Below are 7,293 nucleotides of genomic sequence, written 5' to 3'. Positions count from 1 at the left end.
TTGCCCAGTCTGGTCTCAAACTCCTGACTTCAAATGATCTGCTAGCCTCGGTCTCCCAAAGTGCTTGGAATTACAGGCATGAGCCTCTGAGCCTGGCCATCTTAGTGATTTTTTTAAATTGATTTTTGGTTTTTTGAGGCAGGGTCTCACTCTGTCACCCACGCTGAAATACAATGGCACAATCATGGCTCATTGCAGCCTTGATCTCCCAAGCTAAAGTGATCCTCCCACCTCAGCCTCCCAAGTAGCTGAAGCTACAGGTGTGTGCCACCACACGCGTCTAGTTTTTTAAATTTTATTTTTTATTTTTGTAGAGACAAGGTCTCACCATGTTGGCCAGGCTGGTTTTGAACTCCTGGGCTTAAGCAATCCTCCAAGGCCTCCCACCTCAGCCTCCCAAAGTTCTGGGATTTTAGCTGTGAACCACTGTGTCTGATCGCATCTAGATTTTTAAATGATTTTATTATTTGCAGTAATTCTTCGATTCATATGAACTTAATCTCAGGGCACAGCATGAGATCGGAACTTTAATGCATTTTTTAAATAACCAATTTTTTCAATACCATTGAATTAATTATCCATCTTTTTCCAGGGGAATTCCCCTATGAATATGAGTCCTCAGCTCACGCCTCTAATCCCAGCATTTTGGGAGGCTGAGGCGGGTGGATCACTTGAGGCCAGGAGTTCAAGACCAGCCTGGCCAACATGGTGGGAACCCATCTTTACTAAAAATGTAAAAAGTAGTCAGGCATAGTGGCATGCATCTGTAGTCCCAGCTACTCTGAAGGCTGAGGCACTAGAATCACTTGAATCCAGGAGGCAGAGATTGCAGTGAGACAAGATAGCGCCACTGCACTCCAGCCTAGGTGCAGAGAGAGAATCTGTCATTAAAAAAAAAAAAAAGAGCCCTCAATTATAAACTCCTTTTGGAATTAATCACAAATTATTAAGTATAGTTTGTATAGGTATACTATATTAAGTATAGGTATAGTTTGATGCAGAAATAAACATTTAAAGTTTTGACCACTGAGACATAAAATTTAGGGTTGGCAAGAGGATTGAGTTAATGCATATATGTTAGCTATTACTTCAGAAATTACTGAAATATTGTAGCTTAATGCCAAATTATTATAAGTTGCTAAAATTGGCTTGGATGGGAATCTAGAGTATAGTACAAATGATGCTTAATAATTAGCCAAAGTGCTCTCTCAGCTGAAATGCTTACTCATTGGTCTGCCATGAATGCTTTCAAATAATAATCATTGGCCAGGTGCAGTGGCTCATGCCTGTAATCCCAGCACTTTGGGAGGCCGAGGTGGGCAGATCATGAGGTCAGGAGTTCAAGACCAGCCTGACCAATATGATGAAACCCTGTCTCTACTAGAAATACAAAAATTAGCCAGGCCTGGTGGTGCACGCCTATAGTCCCAGCTACTTGGGAGGCTGAGGCAAGAGAATTGCTTGAACCTGGAAGGCGGAGGTTGCAGTGAGCTGAGATTACGTCACTGCACTCCAGCCTGGGCGACAGAGCAAGACTCCATCTCAAAAATAATAATAATAATAATAATCGTCATCATCATCATTCTCTTTGGTGTTCAGGAAAAGATCAGTATCCAGACTTAACTTTGGGAGCTCTGAAAGGAAAAGAATGAACTTTCCCTGCAACACTTTTGGATGTTTTTATGGTCTCCCTCAACCCCATGGGCCTCCACGGTCCCCTCATGATATCTTTGGGCACCATGATGTCTCTTTCTTCTGAAAAGCTCAGTGCTCCACTCTGGTACTATTGCTTGATATTAGTATGTAGTTATTTCTGTTTTAATTTTCTGTGTATGTCTGATCTCTCCCAACTGGGATGGAAGCACCTCAACAACAGGATCTGGCTTGGCACAGTGGCTCACACCTGTAATCCTAGCACTCTGGGAGGCTGAGGCAGGAGGATTGCTTGTGCTCAGAAGTTTGAAATCAGCCTGGGCAACATGACGGAACCACATCTCCACAAAAAAATACAAAAATTAGCTGGGTGTGGTGGCACTTGCGTGTAGTCCCAGCTACTCAGGAGGCTGAGGTGGGAGGATCAGTTAAGCCTGGGAGGTTGAGGCTGCAATGAGCCATGACTGTGCCATTGCACTTCCAGCCTGGGCAACAGAGCATGAACCTGACTCAAAAAAAAAAAAAAAAAGTAAATAAGTTACAAATTAATACCATGCCAGCCCTGAGTCTCAATAGGATTAGAAAGGTCCTAGGCCGGGCACGGTGGCTTACACCTGAAATCCCAGCACTTTGTGAGGCTGACAAGGGCAGATCACGAGGTCAGGAGATCAAGACCATCCTGGCTAACACAGTGAAACCCCATCTCTACTAAAAATAAAAAAAATTAGCCTGGTGTGGTGGCGGGTGCCTGTTGTCCCAGCTATTCAGGAGGCTGAGGCAGGAGAATCACTTGAACCCTGGAGGCGGAGGTTGAAGTGAGCCGAGATCGTGCCACTGCACTCCAGCCTGGGCGACAGAGCGAGACTCTGTCTCAAAAAATAAAATAAAATAAAACAAATAAAAAAGAAAGGTCGTAAAAGGCTCTGATGCCTGAAATATGCCCTTTAAAGACATGCTTCTAGGCTGGGTGCAGTGGCTCATGTCTGTAATCCCAGCACTTTGGGAGGCTGAAGTGGGCAGATTACCAGATCAAGAGATTGAGACCATCCTGGCCAACATGGTGAAACCCCGTCTCTACTAAAAATACAAAAATTAGGTGGGTGTGGTGGCGTGTGCCTGTAATCCCAGCTACTCAGGAGGCTGATGCAGGAGAATCGCTTGAACCAGGGAGCCGGAGGTTGCAGTGAGCCAAGATCATGCCACTGCACTCCAGCCTGGCACCAGAGCAAGACTCCGTCTCAAAAAAAAATAAAAAAACACATGCCTCTGTGCCTTAGATTCCCCACTATTGCTTACTTCTTTGATTTTTATTTATGTATTTATTTTTTTCAGACAGGGTCTCACTCTGTTGCCCAGGCTGAACGGCAGTGGTGCTATCACACCTCATAGCAGTCTCAACCTCTTAGACTCAAGCGGTCCTCCTGCCTCAGCCTCCTGAGTAGCTGGGACCACAGGTGTCACCACATTAGCCACCACGCCCAGATGATTTTTGTATTTTTTGTAGTGATGGGGTTCCACCATGTTGCCCACAGGCTTCACTAGATTTTTTTTTTTCTTTCCTTGAGACCGAGTCTCACTCTGCGCTAGGCTGGAATGCAATGGTGAGATCTCAGCTCACTGTAAACTCTGCCTCCCAGGATCAAGTGATTCTCCTGCCTCAGCCTCCTGAGTAGCTGGGATTACAGGCACACGCCACCATACTCAGCTAATTTTTGTATTTTTAGTAGAGACAGGTTTCACCATGTTGGCCAGGATGGTCTTAATCTCCTAACCTCGTGATCCACCCGCCTCAGCCTCCCAAAGTGCTGGGATTACAGGCGTGAGCCACCGTGCCCAGCCGACTTCACTTGCTTTTCTTAGATAAAACATTGTTTCCAGGCCAGATATGGTGGCTCACACTTGTAACTCCAGCATTTTGAGAGGTCAAGGCAGGAGGATCACTTGAGCCTAGGAGTTTGAGACCAGCCTGGGCAACATAGTGAGACCTCTGTTTCTACAAAAAAATCAAAAATTAGCAAGGCATGGTGTTTCCCATCAGCTTCTTGGGAGGCTGAAGTGGGAGGACTGCTTGAGGCCAAGAGGTTGAAGCTGCAGTGAACTGTGAGTATACTACTGCACTCCAGCCTTGGCAACAGAATGAGACTCTGTCTCAAAAACAAACGAACATAGCCAGATGCAGTGGCTCACGTCTGTAATCCCAGCACTTTGAGAGACTGAGACAGGCAGATCACTTGAGGCCAGGAGTTCAAGACCAGCCTGGCCAACATGGCGAAATTCAGTCTCTACTAAAAATACAAAACTCAGCCAGGTATGGTGGTGCGTGCCTGTAGTCCCAGTTACTTGGGAGGCTGAGGCACGAGAATCACTTGAACCCAATAGGCAGAGGTTGCAGTGAGCTAAGATCTCACCAATGTGCTCCGGGTAATGAAGCAAAACCTTGTCTCAAAAAAAAGAAAAAAAAAAGAATAAAACAAAACAAAACCAAAAAAACACAAACTTTGTCTCCAGGACTCTATTAGAATCTAAATACCTGGCTGGGCGCAGTGGCTCACACCTGTAATCCCAGCACTTTGGGAGGCAAAGGTGGGCAGATCATGAGGTCAGCAGATCGAGATCATTCTGGCCAACATGGTAAAACCCTGTTTCTACTAAAAATACAAAAATTTGCTGGGCATGGTGGTGCATGCCTATAATCCCAGCTACTTACTTGGGAGGCCGAGGCAGGAGAATCGCTTGAACCCAGGAGGCGGAGGTTGCGGTGGACCAAGATCAGGCCACTACACTACAGCCCGGTGACAGAGTGAGACCATTTCAAAAAAAAAAAAAAAAGAAAGTAAGAAAGAAAAAAAATTAGCTGGGCGTGGTGGAAAGACTCCATCTTAAAAAAAAATGGGAATACCTAACCTTCAAGGTGTAACTCACTGGCACTTGGTCTCTCTAACATTCTCCTAGCAGACAGTTCTGGTCTAGGACTGTATCCAGTGACAGAGCTAGAGAAACTGAGGCCCCTATGTAGGGATGCTGATGAGGTAGACCCCCCGGTGAGGCCAGTGAACAGATGAGTCCACTGGGCTGGGCACCTGTGAAGTGGGGCAGGGAAACGCCTAGCTAGGTTAAAGGGCATCTCTTTTTTTTATTATTATTATTGCCAGGCGCGGTGGCTCAAGCCTGTAATCCCAGCACTTTAGGAGGCTGAGGTGGGTGGATCACGAGGTCAAGAGATCGAGACCATCCTGGTCAACATGGTGAAACCCCATCTCTATTAAAAATACAAAAAATTAGCTGGGCATGGTGGCACGTGCCTGTAATCCCAGCTACTCAGGAGGCTGAGGCAGGAGAATTGCCTGAACCCAGGAGGCGGAGGTTGCGGTGAGCCGAGATCGCGCCATTGCACTCCAGCCTGGGTAACAAGAGCGAAACTCCATCTCAAATAAATAAATAAATAAACAAATAAATAAATAAATAAAAATTATTATTATTATTTTTTAAAGATGGGGTTTCACCATGGTGTCCAGGCTGGTCTTGAACTCCTGACCTCAGATGATCCACCCACCTCAGCCTCCCAAAGTGCTAGGATTACAGGCGTGAGCCACCACACCCGGCAAAGGGCATCTCAACACAACCAGAGTTTATCTGTAGCGTAGCCGTCACAAACCAAGCCAGAACTCAAGCCAGAACCAAGCATGTGAATGAATTCCCATCTGGCTTTGGGGGACAAATGACTCATTCAAGGCTTCATTCACAGTGCTGTCTGAACAACAACTCAAAGCCAGTGCGCTCAACTGACTGCTCTACTCTCAGAAATACTTGCAGATATCAATTATCTAATTGCAGTTGCAATGAGAACCAAAGCAGGGGAGCAGAGAGAAACAATTTCTGGGGTAACCAGATGGCTTTATTAACTCAAGTTCTCATCTAGAATTGCCCTCAAGAATCCTGGGGGAATGGGTTGCAGTGGTGTGGCCCTGGATTCACAACTGACAGAGCTTCTGAATTCTGAGTGATCTGTACACAAATACACCTCTGCCTGGGTTACATGGCAAGGGCCTCATGTACATAACTGCAGCATGCTTTCCTAGAAATCGCTTGGTAGCATGATGGGTGGGATTCAGAAGTCACCAGGAACCCAAAGTGAGTGGAGAGGTCATGGCCATGAGTCAGAGACCTCTGTCCTTCCAACCTCCAGTAGGAAGCAGACAGGGAAGGTTCCTATAGTTACAGGGCTTGGCTTGTTTATTACTTTCATTCTAATGGGCGTTTTTACAAGACATAAGCAAAGTATGAAATATTTTATAGCCATTCGAAGAGGAAGTCTGCCACCCGTTTGGAAAAATGAATGCCCTCTGGAAGGATAAGCAGCTCCTTTTAGAATCAGCTGGAAGTTATTAAGTACCAAGGCTTATCTAATAAACAAATAAATATTTCTCTAAGTTTTGGCCACTGAGAGGTAAACTTCAAGTTGACAGCACCAGGGCTGTGTGGTGTAGTAAAAGGGTATAGGTTTTAGAGTCCAAGAGACCTGGGATCAAGCTTCCTGGCCACCATTCACCAACACCAACAATAGGATATCGAGTTTTACTTAATTTTGGTTAACTAGTTTTCTCATTTGTAAAATGAAAATAAGTGATACCTAGCTCATAGTCTCTGTGAAGTATGAAAGAACGCACACTGTACTTACCAAATGTTTCATGTTCATGTTCATGTTCTTTTCTCTTCCTTTATATGTGTGGTAAGCTGAATTAACAAGCTACTAAGAAAGATCTCTCTCTCTCTTTTTTTTTTTTTTTTCTTTTGAGACAGGGTCTTGCTCTGTCACCCAGGCTAGAGTGCAGTGACATGATCACCGCTCACTATAGGCTTGGCTTTCACCTCCCAGGTGCAATCGATCCTCTCGCCTCAGCCTCGCACGTAGCTGGGACCAGAGGCATGAACCACCACGCCCAGCTAACTTTTTTTTTATTTTTAGTAACGAGATTTTTAGTAACAGGGTCTCACTGTGTTGCCCAGGCTGGCCTCAAACTCCTGGGCTCTCCCATCACATTTGGGATAAGGTAAAAAATTAAAAATGAAAATATAAAGCTGGGAGTTGTGGCTCACACCTGTAATCTCAGCACTTTGGAAGGCCAAGGCAGGCAGATCACGATGTCAGGAGTTCAAGACCAGCCTGGCCAATATGGTGAAACCCTGTCTCTACTGGAAATACAAAAATTAGGCCGGGCATGGTAGCCCATGCCTGTAATCCCAGCACTTTGGGAGGTCGAGGCAGGAGGATCACCTGAGGTCAGGGATTCTAGACCAGCCTGGCAAACATGGAGAAATTCCATCTCTATTAAAAATACAAAAATAGCTGGGCATGGTGGTGCATGCCTGTAATCCTAGCTACTAGGGAGGATGAGGCAGGAGACTCACTTGACCTGGCAGGCAGAGGTTGCAGTGAGCCGAGATTGCTCCACTGACTTCCAGCCTGGGTGAAAGAATGAGATTCCATCTTTTTTGTTTTGTTTTGTTTTTAGATGGAGTTTCGCTCTTGTTACCCAGGCCAGAGTGCAATGGTGGGATCTCGGCTCACCGCAACCTCCGCCTCCTGGGTTCAGGCAATTCTCCTGCCTCAGCCTCCTGAGTAGCTGGGATTACAGGCAC

The sequence above is a fragment of the Sapajus apella genome, unplaced genomic scaffold, assembly GCF_009761245.1.
Source record: "Sapajus apella isolate SASKATOON/1434 unplaced genomic scaffold, GSC_monkey_1.0 scaffold26, whole genome shotgun sequence".
Classification (NCBI taxonomy): Eukaryota; Metazoa; Chordata; class Mammalia; order Primates; family Cebidae; genus Sapajus; species Sapajus apella.
This window is presented reverse-complemented; position numbering follows the sequence as displayed.